Source organism: Elephas maximus, chromosome 17 (assembly GCF_024166365.1).
Source record: "Elephas maximus indicus isolate mEleMax1 chromosome 17, mEleMax1 primary haplotype, whole genome shotgun sequence".
Taxonomy (NCBI): Eukaryota; Metazoa; Chordata; class Mammalia; order Proboscidea; family Elephantidae; genus Elephas; species Elephas maximus.
In genome coordinates this window covers 13,601,011-13,615,470 of record NC_064835.1, presented here as the reverse complement: position 1 = coordinate 13,615,470, position 14,460 = coordinate 13,601,011, and the positions used below count along the sequence as shown (strand labels likewise).

The 14,460-nt window shown below is 43.7% G+C and overlaps 1 protein-coding gene across 2 annotated transcripts in view; it reads right to left on the bottom strand.

Annotated features, from left to right (window-relative positions):
- GRIK4 (glutamate ionotropic receptor kainate type subunit 4) overlaps nt 1-14,460 on the bottom strand; it is a 519,693-nt gene that overhangs the window by 66,169 nt on the left and 439,064 nt on the right. The window lies entirely within an intron of this gene.

The window sequence follows — 14,460 nt, the reverse complement described above, 5'->3', positions numbered from 1 at the left end:
AACAATGCACTAACAAGAGAAACTAGATAACTGGGAGCTCCTAAAAATCAAACACCTATGCTCATCCAAAGACTTCACCAAAAGAGTAAAAAGATTACCTACAGACTGGGAAAAAGGTTTTAGCTATTACATTTCCAGTTAGCGTCTGGTCTCTAAAATCTACATGATACTGCAAAAACTCAACTACAAAAAGACAAATAACCCAATTAAAAAATGGGCAAAGGATATGAACAGGCACTTCACTAAAGAAGACATTTAGGTAGCTAACAGATAGATGAGGAAATGCTCAGGATCATTAAGGAAATGCAAATCAAAACTACAATGAGATTCCATCTCACTCCAACAAGGCTGGCATTAATCCAAAAAACAAAAAATAATAAATGTTGGAGAGGTTGTGGAAAGACTGGGACACTTCTACACTGTTGGTGGGAATGTAAAATGGCACCACCACTTTTGAAATCGATTTGGCACTTCCTTAAAAAGCTAGAAATAGAATTACCATATGATCCAGCAATCCCACTCCTTGGAATATATCCTAGGGAAATAACAGCCTTTACTTGAACAGATATACGCACACCCATGTTCACTGCAGCACTGTTTACAATAACAAAAAGGTGGAAGCAACCAAGGTTCCCAGCAATGAATGAATGGGTAAGTAAATTATAGTATATTCACACAATGGAATACTACACGTCGATAAAGAACAATGATGAATCCATGAAACAATTCATAACATAGGGGAGGAATCTGGAAGGCATTACGCTGAGTGAAATTAGTCAGTTGCAAAAGGACAAATATTGTATGAGACTACTATTATAAGAACTCGAGAAATAGTTTAAACAGAGAAGAAAATATTCTTTGATGGTTAGGAGGGTGTGGAGGGAGGGAGGGAGAGGGGTATTCACTAATTAGATAGTAGACAAGAACTATTTTAGGTGAAGAGAAAGACAACACACAATACAGAAGAGGTCAGCACAACTGGACTAAACCAAAAGCAAAGAAGTTTCCTGAATAAGCTGAATGCTTCGAAGGCCAGCATAGCAGGGGTGGGGATTTGGGGACCATGGTTTCAGGGGACATGGAGGGCAACTGGCATAATAAAATCTATCAAAAAAAACATTCTGCATCCCACTTTGGAGAGTGGTGTATGGGGTCTTAAACGTTAGCAAGCAGCCATCTAAGATGTATCAATTGGTCTCAACCCACCTGGAGCAAAGGAGAATGAAGAACACCAAAGACACAAGGTAACGACGAGCCCAAGAGACAGAAAGGGCCACATAAACCAGAGACTACATCAGCCTGAGACCAGAAAAACTAGATGGTGCCTGGCTACAACTGATGACTGCCCTGACAGGGAACACAACAGAGAACCCCTGAGGGAGAAGGAGAGCAGTGGGATGTAGACCTCAAATTCTTGTAAAAAGACCAGACTTGATGGTCTGACTGACACTAGAAGGGCCCCGGAGGTTATAGTCCCCAGACCATCTGTTAGCCCAAGACAGGAACCATTCCCAAAGCCAACTCTTCAGGCAGGGATTGGACTATAGGACAGAAAATGACACTGGTGAGGAGTGAGCTTCTTGGCTCAAGTTGACACCTGAGACTATGTAGGCAGCTCCTGTCTGGAGGGGAGATGAGAGGCCATAGGGGGTCAGAAGCTGGCCGAAAGGACACAAAAATAGAGAGTGGAGAGAAGGAGTGTGCTGTCTCATAATGGGGAGAGCAACTAGGAGTATACAGCAAGGTGTATATAAATTTTTGTGTGAGAGACTGACTTGATTCGTAAACTTTCACTTAAAGCACAATTAAAAAAAAAAAACTCAGTTGCCATGAAGTCAGTCTTGACTCATGGTGGCCCCACGTGTATTAGAGTAGAACTGTAAAAAAAAAAAAAAAAAAAAATTACAGCCCAGAAAACCCTATGGAGCAGTTGTATTCTATATCACATGGGGTTGCCATGAGTTGCAATCAACTTGACAGCAATGGCTTTGGTTTTTACACTATGTGTATGTGTGTGTATCCTGTTGGTTTTGTTTCTCTGGAGAATCCTAATAGGGCCTCCCAGCAGACTTAGTGGGCACATGGCTCACCAAGCTGAAGACATCTCTGTAGGAAGAAAATCTGTGGGTGGATAAGCCCCACACTAGAAAACATGCTTGGTGAGCAGAGTGAGGACTGGAGTTCAGAGTCATTCACGCTTGTACAATATGCAACCTACACAACCATACTTGAAGGTTCTATGCATACAGAATGTGAGCTCCATGAAAGCAAGAGCTATGTCTTATTCAACCGGAATGTACAATCAATGTTGAATCAATGTATCTAGGGACAGGCAATATTGGCAGAGAACAGGAAGTATGCCAACAGGAGTTATGAGTCAGAATCAACTCAATGCCAATGCTTTTTTTTTTTTTTTAAGCCATATTAAGGAATAGGATCCTTACTCCTGGAGAATAAGGAGCAAAAGAACCAGGCTTAGCAACATCAGAGACTTTGTCTTAGCGAATAACTAGGGGCTGAATTACTAGAACTGGGTGGCAAGCAAGAACTTACTTTGGGGAACACGGCCGAAGCTAAGTCCTTGTATGCTGAACCAGAGCTCTTGAAAGGATTCCTAAACGCATACTAGAGGCTGGTGCGTGGCTGAGCCTGCAGGTAAGGACCTCACCTCTGCCGTCGTGGGGGAGGAAGCAGGGCCAGAGTATTCTTAGAGTATATTAAGATACCACTTTCCATAGCTTCCTTCCCTACCTCGACCCAAATCAATTCCCAACTGCCTGTCTCATCTAGGGTCCCCGGTGGCACAGTGGTTAAAACCTCAGCTACGAATGCAAAGGTCCACAGTTCAAACCCACTAAAAGATGTGGCAGTCTGCTTCCATAAGGATTTCAGCCATGGAAACTCTATGGGGCAGTTTTACTCTATCCTCGAGGACACTGGGTTTTTTGGGTACAGGGTCACTATGGAATTGACTAGACGGCAGTGGGTTTGGTTTTGTTTCCTCTGCTTAACAGCAAACCAACCTCTTAGAGGGCTTTCAGATGCTTAATTAACACATTTCCATTTCCTTTGCAGACCCCTTGCTCCCCTTAACAGCTGGCACTCTGGGGGAAGGCGGTAATAATTCCCAAGAAGTAAGCCTTCTGACAAATTTCACAGCCTGCTTCTAGATGCCCAGTGGGTTTGGAGGAGTTCCCAATCTGAAGCTGCCCTGGTAGCTCTGAGACAAACTGAATCCCAAGCCCCTCAAAAGCCCCCATCACAGGGATCTAAGGATTGGCAGGCAGAACGCTGGGGTCTTTCACTTCATCCGTGGCTGCCCTTCTCTGGGCCTTATGTTCCACAATCCTGATGAGGGAATGGGCTTAGAATGCTTTATGGGAGATGAGGATTTCAGCTACATATCGTGACAGATGATGTTATCTTTTGGCCCTGCCCCATTTGGTGCTCCCCCAGCAATGTTCTCACACCTCTCACAACTACTCTGGAGCAAACATGTTTTCACGTGCCTGGATGCTCCCTACCCCAAAACTACCTAGTCTGTAAGCTTTCACATACAGAACCAGATCTGATTTGCCCTTCTACCCCAAACCTCTAGAACAGGGCCTGGTATATAGTAAGTGTCAAAGTCATGTCTGTTGGTTGATTAACCAATTGATAACCTGGTTTTCTAAGCCTTGCGTTGATATAAACCTGTTGAGGGGAGCTCTCCCTAGGATTATGCTAGGAGTATTTACCACATGGTGCCTTATTCTATATGAGTCAATGGAACTATTATTAACTCTTTACTGTGTTTCAGGCACTGTGACAGGCAATAAGGATGCCATGGTAATAAGATATAGAGCTTGCCCTCAAGGAGTTTCCAGTCTTACTTCCACCAAGAATCCATCCCAGGGGTCCCTATTCATAACTAATTCCTGCCTCCTACTCACGTACTTCAGTATAATGTGGCTGGTGTGTCTAATATGGTACTTATCCTCTAAGACCTCATTTTAAAATGATTTCTTCTGGCATCTGTCTGCCCTTCTAGCTTGTAAGCTCCTAAAGCAAAGGGGCCTGGTTTTAAATCCTACCACTTCCATGCATTAGTCTCTCTGGGGCTCTGCTTTCTTGTCTGTAAGGAGAAGCAGTGGTTATATATAACACAGCATCCCAGAAAACAGAGTTGAGGAATAACTGACCCTCTTAAAGAGCCACTCAGAGATGCCTTCTTTATTGCTGTTCTACTGGACCAGCCTATTCCTTCCTGTCCATTCCTGTGGCAGGCAGACATAGTCAACGAGAGGACTCGACTATGATGGTTCTCTGTTGCAGCCACCAGTTCTCATGAATCCTAGTGGTGTAGAGGGAAGAGCACATGATTGGGGTATGAATAGAGTATGAGTCTGGGCTCTGGCTACCTGCTGTATGTCTGAGCTTCCATTAATTACTGAGCTCTCTGACCTCTGTGTTCTCATCTGTGGAATGGGGTAATAATCCTTGCCATGGCCATTTAAGAATTAAATGCAATAGCATGTGTAGAGCTCCTACAAAGAGCGTGGCCCTCGTCAGGAGCTATCATCAGTATCCTCCCCCATACTTTTTGGCTCCCTTTCCCATTTGGTGACTCAGCTGTGATCTAGGAAGTTGCTGTTGTTAGCTGATTTTGACTCATGTTGACCCTATGTGTGCAAGGTAGAACTGCTCCATAGGGTCTTCAAGGTTGTGATCTTTCAGAAGCAGATTCCCAGGTCTTACTTCTGAGTCCCCTCTGGGTGGGTCTGAACTGCCAATCTTTCGGTTAGTAGATAGCAATTAATCATTTGTGCCACCCAGGGGCTCCTGAACTAGGAAGAGACGTGACTAAGTGTCTGCAGCAGAGGAAACCCCCATTCTGATGGTCTACAAAGCTACAGGAAGCCAGGGGAGGGGAAAATCTAAAAGCCCGGGCATAGCCCTCCACTGACAGCAGGTCACAGCCAGGTGGGAGTCACCCGGGGCTCTCACTGACCACTGGCTGCGGCTCTTGAGGCCCAGCCGCAACTTCTGGGGGGTATGCAGCCTCACCCCTGAATGGGAGAAGGGAGGCAATCACAGAACGGAGACAGACGAGCCCGGCTATTGGTGGGGCCGATACAGTCAACTCAGAAGAATGGGAAAGTGGCTGCAGTCTTGAAACTGTTTCTATTGGCTTTTTATCAGATCGGTGAAAGGACCCAAGTGATGGAAAAGAACCTTTAGAGAACTCAAAATGAGACCGAGTGTTGTAAAGACAGGGACAGATGAGGCAGAGCAAGGCAGTCGGGGCCGAGATGCAGTCCAGGGCCCTGGCCCTTTTAGTCTCTGTTTGTGAATAATGAACCAGACAAGATGGATTGCCTCCCTTCCCAGGTTTCAGGGGATGGGGAGGCTGTATAGGTGGATCATTCCTGGAATGTATCCTTCAAGTCACAATCTAGAAAGGACTTTTCCCTGGGTCAAAAAGCCCATTCCTCTTTGCCTGAGAGCCAAAGTACCTTAACCCATGTTAAGAATTTTACAGGAAAGGGCATGTCTCCCTACTCAATCGGTCAGAGATTAAATGCTGAAATTCCTACAGTGGAGCAACCGTCTCCCAGGCCTCCTTGTTGCTAAGGCCTGATTCAGGCTCACCCCGTCCAGCCTGGATCGAATGAGGATACTGCATCCAGTCCCCCGACTCCAACTGTCTCCTTACCTGTCACAGTAACCTCTAAACCAAAGCCAACTAAGTGCTCTCTCTCCTTAAATAACACAGACAAACTACCCCGGCTCTTCAACAGCTCTCCTTTAGCCCTCTGGACATAGTTTAAATACCCAAATCCCAGCAGAACTGGACGCTGCCTACAGCTCTATTCTTGCCCGCTCTTACTTCGCGTGACTCTAGCCACACAAGACTGTATGTGTCACGGTGTCCACAGTACCTGGATTATCCTTTTCTATCAAGACAAATCTTCCCGATCCTCTGCTCAATCACCACGTCCTTGGGGAACCCGTCTCTGCTCCTGTACCACAATCTTGATCATACTTCTACCATGCCTAACCACGTACAAGTCATGTGACCTTTAACAGGTGACTTAACCTCTTCGTGACTCATCTGTATCATGTGGTTACCATGTGGATTAAATGAGTTACATAGTAAAGTGCTATTATCACCATAAGTATTATTAATATAAAATGTATCATACTGATGGTAATTGTTGGTTTACCTGTCTCCTTAAACAGATTCTCAGCTCCTTAAGGGCAATGCCTGGCACCGGAACAGTACTTGGCAGACAGTGGGCACTTTGTATTGTTTTGATAAATCAATGAATGAATGGTTGAATTATAATTGAAGCCCATCTCTTCTTGATTCAAGTAAATGCAGAAAACAAGCTGTTATGGATTGAATCGTGTCCCCCAAAAATATGTGTTGTAAATTGAAACCTCTCTGCCTGTGGTTATAATCCCATTTGGGAATGGGTTGTCTTTGTTATGTTAATGAGTCAGGATTGTTTAACTCTTTTTATAGAGTGTATTAAAAAAAAAAAAAACCAAACCTGTTGCTATCGAGTCCAGTCCAACTCATAGCGACCCTATAGGACAGAGTAGAACTGCACCATAGAGTTTCCGAGGAGTGCCTGTTGAATTTGAACTGCCAACCCTTTGCTTTGCAGCCATAGCACTTAACCACCAGGGTTTCCATAGAGTAAACAGAGCTATAAAAAGGATTAAACAAGCCAGCAGTGCAGAGATGGGGGAAGAGCGATGCCAAACCACATGAAGATTGCCCAGGAGCAGACACTCAAAGAGACAAGGACCTTTCTCCAGAGCCAACAGCAAGAAAGACTTCCCCTAGAGTTGGCACCCTGAATTTGGACTTCTTGCCTCCTAAACTGTGAGAAAATAAACTTGTTTGTTAAAGCTACCCATGTGTGGTATTTCTGTTATATAGCAGCACTAGATAACTAAGACACAAGGCTTAAGTGGGAAGGGACGATAAACCCCTCCCTAAAAAAAAAAAGAAAAAAAAATTTTTTTTTTTTTAAGCTAGGCTGTCACGTGCGGAAAAGAGGTGATTACCCCATTTTGGCCCCTAGATCTGTCTCTTTATTTTAAAGAAGCTGAACAGAATTCTATGACCTATTTGCAGTTAAAGTCATCTCTGCCTTCAAGGTGAAAAGTAATCCCAGGGGACTAGTTGTTGTATTTTTTTTTTAGTTCAGCAAAATGTGTCTGGACAACCATCCCAGTGGATTGAGGCCACCGCAGCCCGCCCCACCAGGTCTCTGGCAGACTCCCTCCGCAATCCTTTTTTCCAAGAGCCCATGAAGGGAAATGGAATGAGGCATTTCAGCTTCGTTTATGCTTAATTCATCAAGATGTCATTGGTAAGAGCTATTTGATGTCCAAAGCTTATGAGCCTTGAATCTAAGCCTTCCAAAGTCCTTTTCTCTTTGAACTGAAATGTGCCATTTGGCCAACATGGAGGTGAGTGCCCACAGATTACTTGGTTCCCAACTTTGAAGCTAGAGGGGCCTCTAGTCCTTCTCCAGTGTGCTTTCTCGCACTCAGGCTGGGACCAGTTCCTCTCCTTGCAGGTACCAGTTCCTCTCCTTACAGGTACCAGTGCTGAGCACTTAACAGCCAAGAGGCCCTTATACACAGATGGTCAGAGCAGAAGGGATCTTAGAGGTCATCTGTCCAGCTCTCTCACTTTACAGATGGTTTACGGTGCCTTTGTGGACAGATTCAGATTTGGGTGCCAGGTTGTGGGCACCTTTCAAACTCTCTACCTATAAGGACTTCTCAGACATTGACACCAGTCGTGGCTGGAGACAAGGCTATAATTCCAGCAGTGAAAGGCCATGTGACTTGAAGTCAGGTGCTAAGTTATCACCCCACCTCTGCCACTTGCTGGCTGTGGGACACTGGGTGAGTCGCTATGCACTTTAAACCCTCAGGTCACTTATCTGTAAGGTGGGGATAATAATACCTACTTCGGAGAGCCGTAGGAAAGGACAGACGAACTCATGCTTGAGAAAGTACTTTGTAAACACTAAATCACTGCACGAAAGTAAAGGATTTTTAAGACAACATCCAGGCAGATACTAGCCTGACTACAGGGGTTCCCAGTTATTTGCTGTGGGAAAAACTGCTAGTGTCTTGGCAAGGGCTTCAGAGTTCCTTTATGAAGGCTTTATTCCCTGATCCTCCATTCTGCCAACCTGTATTGTAACTCCAACGCAGACAAGTCAATTCTGACTCATGGCGACTCTATAGGACAGAGTAGAACTGCCCCATAGGGTTTCCAAGGCTGTAATCTTTATGGAAGGAGACCTGGTGGTGCAGTGGTTAAAGCACTAGCCAAAAGGTTGGCGGTCTGAACCCATCAACCTCTCTGAGGGAGAAAGAAGTGGCAATCTGCTTCCATAAAGATTACAGCCCTGGAAACCATATAGGGTCGCTATGAGTTGGAATTGAATAGACAGCAATAGGTTTGGTTTTTCGGAATCTTTATGGAAGCAGACAACCACATCTTTCTCCTGTGGAGCTGTTGGTAGGTTCGAATCGCCAATCTTTCAGTTAGCAGCTGAGTGCTTAACCACTGAGCCACCAGGGCTCCTGTCCATAAGATACTGGTGCTTGATTCTGAACAGCTCTTTACCCACTGCCACAGAGTCAATTCTGACTCATAGTGACCCTACAGGACAGAGTAGAACTCCCCACAGAGTTTCCAAGGAGCACCCGGTGGATTTGAACTGCTGACCTTCTGGTTAGCAAACATAGCTCTTAACCACTGCGCCACCAGCATTTCCAACAGCCTCTTACATAAGCTATTTCTTCTTAAACAGCCAACCTCTCAGCCCCACAGCCACCTCTAGCTATAACCTTATATCTTGCTTTCCCATAAAAGCTAAGCATCTAAAAAGTAGTATTCCACAAACTGCTATCTCCATCCCCTCTCCTCACTCTCCGTACTCACGGCCACCCACTGCCACCTGACCTCCACCTCAGCCACCCAGGGAAACTGCTCCTGCTAGTGACCTCTGTATTGCCGAATCTGATAAATGCTTTTCTGTACTGACTTTACAAGATTTCTCTGGAAAACCTCCCGACCCGCTCTTTCAGTTGCCTTTACAGGATCTCCACTTCTGCCTACCTCTTGAACACGTTTCTCTCTCTGGCTCATTCCTTTCCCACGCACAACTCCAAGTAGCCACCTATTCATTGTTCACTCCAGCATCTCATCTTCATTCTGGACTCTGGATGGCTAAAAGGGACTCCAAAGCTACTATTTCCAAAGCTAAACTCACCCTCCTTCTCAGATCTGGCTTTCTCCTGGTTTTCCCCTCTGGGACTGTCACCACCGTCTACCCAGATGTCCACATCAGAAACCTGGGGGTCATTCTACCATTCTCCCTCTCTCTCATATCCCATATCCATTTGGTCCCTGAGTCCAGATAATCCACCTGTTAATTGGTTTGCAAAAGATTACAAAACCGTATATATAGTGTGATCTCATTTTTATGAAAAGAACTTATCTAAACTATACATTCTTTATTAAAAAAAGGAATGACACCAAAGTGTTAACCAGGGATGTTACTAGATGTTGGAATTATAGGTAATTTTTTATTTTTTAAACTTACATGTATATTTTAAAAGAATATATTATATACCTCTATATAAGAGTCCTCGAGCGGTTAACGTGCTCCGCTGCTTAAAAAAACGCTGGAGGTTCCAGTCCATCCACAGGTACCTCGCGATAAAGGCCCGGCAATCTACTTCTGAAAAATCAGCCTCCAAAAACCCTCTGGAGCACAGTTCTACTCTGATACACATGGGGCTACCCTGAGTGAGATCAACTTGATGGCAAGTGGTACCTGTATGTAAAAGAAAACGCAGACGTAGATGTGATGCCCTCTAAGATCTCCCAGCTGGGACATTTCATAGCCCCAAGGGGGTCTCATAGGGAATCCTATGCTATTACAGTCTCTGAAATCTTCCTGTGAAGCTTGGGGGAGTCATAGAGGATGGCTCCAGGACTTGGGCTCTTGTAATCCTAGGGAACATCTTGGAAGGCATATCAGAGCTTCACATCTGGGGCAAGGTGTGGTCCAGTATCACCCATTCCTGCCCAGGACCAACTCCAGTGGCATTCAGATAGCCATCTGGCTGAAATGCCCTTCCCTTCTCCTTGCCCAGTAACTCCTACTCATTCCTTAGACGTCAGCTCAAACAGAATTTCCCAAGGGAAGTCTTCCCTGCCCTCCCTGCCCCTTGAGACAGAATCCTGTTCCCCTCTCTGTGATCTCATAGCTCCTTGCCCTTAGCCTCCCTTGCACCTAACACATTTAGAAACTCACTGATCTCTGTCTTGTTCACTAGCCTGTAAGATCCATGCGGACAGTGTCCAGGTTTATTTTATCCCCCATTGTATCTCCAATGTCTACAATAGTTGAAGATATTCAATAAATATTTATTGACTTAACAGATTAATAGATTGATTAATTAATACCACGTAGCCAAATCTTGATGAGACCAAAGTAGCAGTGTTTTTGCTTGAAAGACGACCTGGGGTGAATTTTAAGATCCCCGTCTGATTGCCCACGTTGTTCAGTATGGAGCTGCATGTCCTTGAGTCTCAGGCTCCTGTCCTCCTCCTGTCATTCCCTGCCAGAGCTCGTTAGGAGGCTGATAAGGAGATGGCTGTGTGCTGACTCTGCCATTCCTGAAGTTACTCTCCTTGGCACCAGGTGGCCCAAGGGGGCTGAAGAAATGGGCTCAAGGTGACGGAGTATGTCAGTAAGAAGGGAAGGAAAAGGTCTGGCATTTCAGCGTTCTCTGGTCTAACCACTGAGCAGCATCTCCATAGTGGAATCCAAGTAAGAGAATGTTTCAGGAAGGAGCCAGGACTGTAGAAACAGCAGCAAATCTCTTCTGCCTGTATCATCCACAGGGCGTGCTTGGGTCTCAAAGGCAGCAGAGAGACCCTGCAGAAGTCTTCATCCCCTCACCCCCTAATCTCTGCCACGATAACCCTCCAGGGTTCCCTGGGCCTTTGATGGCCTTCTGCCCATTTGTCATTTCTCCATTTGCAAGCCTTTCTGCGAGGGAGGCCTTACTTCTCATCCAGATCACGGCTGGACTCCAGTCACACCAACAAGTCTTGCTGTTTTACCTTGCTGTGCCTTTGCGAATGCTGTCTGTACTGCCAGGCAAACTCCTAGGCACCCTCCTTCTCCACTTCTTAAACAGCTTTCCCATACCTCCTGTCTGTATAGAACTTCTCACAATGTGTTGTCAAGGATTACTTATTTAACACCTCAATTAAATTTGTCCTTGAAGACGAGGATCTTAAAATTGTATCTTGTATCCTCAGTTTAGTACATATAAAGGGTTAAAATCTTATTAATTCAACAAATGAAGAGAAGGAAGAAAAGAGAAAAAGAAAGGAAGGGCAAGAGGCCTGGAGTTATGAGGGAGGGAAGACAAAAGAAAAGAAAAAAGGAAGTGCCTGGGTTTACCCTGTTGGCTGTGAGTTGAAATTGACTTGAAGGCATTTTTTTCATGACCTCAAAGTCCAGCTGAGACAGGGTACTATAGTAGGAAGAACACAGGCTTTGGAGTTAGACCTGGCTTTGAATCCCAACTCTGTCTCATGCCAACTGCGTGGCTTTGGACAAGTGGTTTAAGGTCTCTGAGCTTCAGATTGCTCCTTTGTCAAATGGGGATAAAAAAAAAAAAAACAGCTAGCTAAAAGGTGTGTCTGGAGAGGATTAGAGATAATGTATGTAAAGTGCCTGAGCAGTGGCACATGCTGGAAGCCAAGGTGGAGCAGCAGAGGCTCCTTCCCCTTTGGAGAGCAGAGAGGGAAAGGGGTGGATTCAAGGTCATATCCAGAATATGTGTGCTCTGGATTGGGTGCCCATCACCTATTCTGACCATTAAACTCAGTTACGGAAATATGAACAGTGAATTAGTAATGACAGAATTAATTTTCACAGATGTTAACAGTGTATACCAAGAAAACAAGAGATTTCCCCCTTGAAGAATGTTGTTATACCCTTGCTTTAACCTAACAGATGACTGACATTCTGTGATGCTCACCTGCGTTTTAATCAAGTCTCCACATTCACCCTGAAAATCTACAGCCTATTCGAGTCCACCTAGGCTCTGGGTCTGGAAAAAGACATTAGTGATAGCAGAAAATAATACAAGAAGTAACAAAATAACTGTGTCTGTGACCAACTCCTTTGACAGTTATTCCCTTCCCCCTATTATTTATCCACGTGTCCCCTGACAGTACCTCTCAGATGTCAGAGCCAGTGATGTGGGTTTGCTCTACACTCACAGCGTGCCCCATCTCTGCCAGGGGGTGGTAACGTGCAACAAAATGATCAGAACAAACAAAGAGCATTTGGGATTATCTAAAAGTGGAACCAAACTCACTAGTATGTGATAACTGGTCAGACTCCATTACTTGTAACAGACGCTAGTCTGAGAGAGCCATGGGGCAGAAATCATGGCTGTCGTATTTACATTCTTGCAGAAGCATATTCCCTCCTTGCTGCAGTATATCCTTGGTACATCACCAGTGCCTCTTATGGTTCCTGCTCAATAAAGACGTGTGGAATGAACAAACAAATAAATGAAAAATGTGTCAATGGCAAAACACTAGCAAACTGAATTCAATAGCATATTAAAAGGATTATACACCATGACCAAGTGGGATTTATTCCAGGGATGCAAAGGTGGTTGAATGTAGAAAAATCAATCACTGTAATCAAGGGAAAAAACACATGATCATCTCCATTGACACAGAAAAGGCATTTGACAAAATCCAGCACTTCTATGATAAAAAAAAGCACTCCAAAAACTAAAAATAGAAGGGAACTTCCTCAACATGATAAAGGACATTTATGAAAAACCCATACAGCTAACCTCATGTTCAGTGGTGAAAGACTGAACACTTTTCCCCTAAGATCAGGAACAAGACAAGGATGCTTGCTTTCACCATGGCTATTCAACACTGTACTGGAAGCTCTAGCCACAGCAGTTAGGGAAGAAAAGGAAATAAAAGGCATCTAAGTTGGAAAGAATTAAAACTACCTCTATTCACAGATGACATGATCCTATATATAGAAAATCCCAAATAATTCACATGAAAAAGGCACTGGAGCTAAAAAATTCAGCAAAGTTGCAGGGTACATCAACACACAAAAATCAGTTGTGTTTCTATACACTAGCACTAAACACTCTATCAAGAAAATTAAGAAAACAATTTCATTTAAAATAGCATTTAAAAGTATAAAATACCTAAGAATAAATTTCACCAAGGAACCAAAAGACTTGCATACTGAAAACTATAGAACATTGCTGAAAGAAATTAAAGATGATCTAAATAAGTGTAAAGACATCCCATGTTCACGGATTGTCAGACTTAATATTGCTAAAATGCCAATAGTACCCAAAATGATCTACAGATTCAATGTAATCCCTATCAAAATTCCAACAGTTTTTTTTTTTTTTTAAGAAAAAACAGAAAAGCTGATCCTTAAATTCATGTGGAATTGTAAGAGGCCCCAATAATCAAAACAATCCTGGCAAAACAAGAGCAAAGCTGGAGGACTCACATTTCCCAATATCAAAACTTACTACAAAGCTACAGTGTGGTATTGGCATAAGGATAGACATATAGACCAGCGGAACAGAAATGAGAGTCCAGAAATAAACACATACATCTACGGCCAACTAATTTTTGACAAGGTTTCCAAGTTCATTCAACAGGGAAAAAATACTGTCCTCAATAAACAGTGCTGAGACAACTGGATTTCTACAGGCAAAAGGATGAAATTGGGCCCTTACCTCACACCATATATGAAAATAAACTTGAAATAGATCAATGACCTAAATAAACCCATTGCTGTTAATTCTGACTCATAGTGACCCTATAGGACAGAGTAGAACTGCCCCATAGAGTTTCCAAGGAGAGCCTGGTGGATTCGAACCGCCGACCTTTTGGTAAGCAGCCGTAGCACTTAAACACTATGCCACCAGGATTCCCATGGCCTAAATATAAGAGCTAAAACCACACAACTCTTATAAGAAAATATAGGATAAATCGTCATGTCCTTGGTGTCGGCAATGGATTCTTACATACAACACCAAAAGCACCAGCAACAAAAGATAAAAATAAAGTGGACAAATCAAAAATAAAAACTTTTGTGCTCAAAGGACACTATAAAGAGAGTGAAAAGACAACCCACAAAATCGGAGAAAATATTTGCCAGTCATGTATATGATAAGGGATTGTATCCAGAATATATAAAGAACTCCAACAACTCAACAGTCAAAAGACAACCCAATTTGAAAATGAGTAAGGGACTTGAATAAACATTTCTCCAAAGAAGATATTCAAATGACCAATAATCACACGAAAAATGTTCATCATCAGGGGAAATGCTAATCAAAGCCACAATG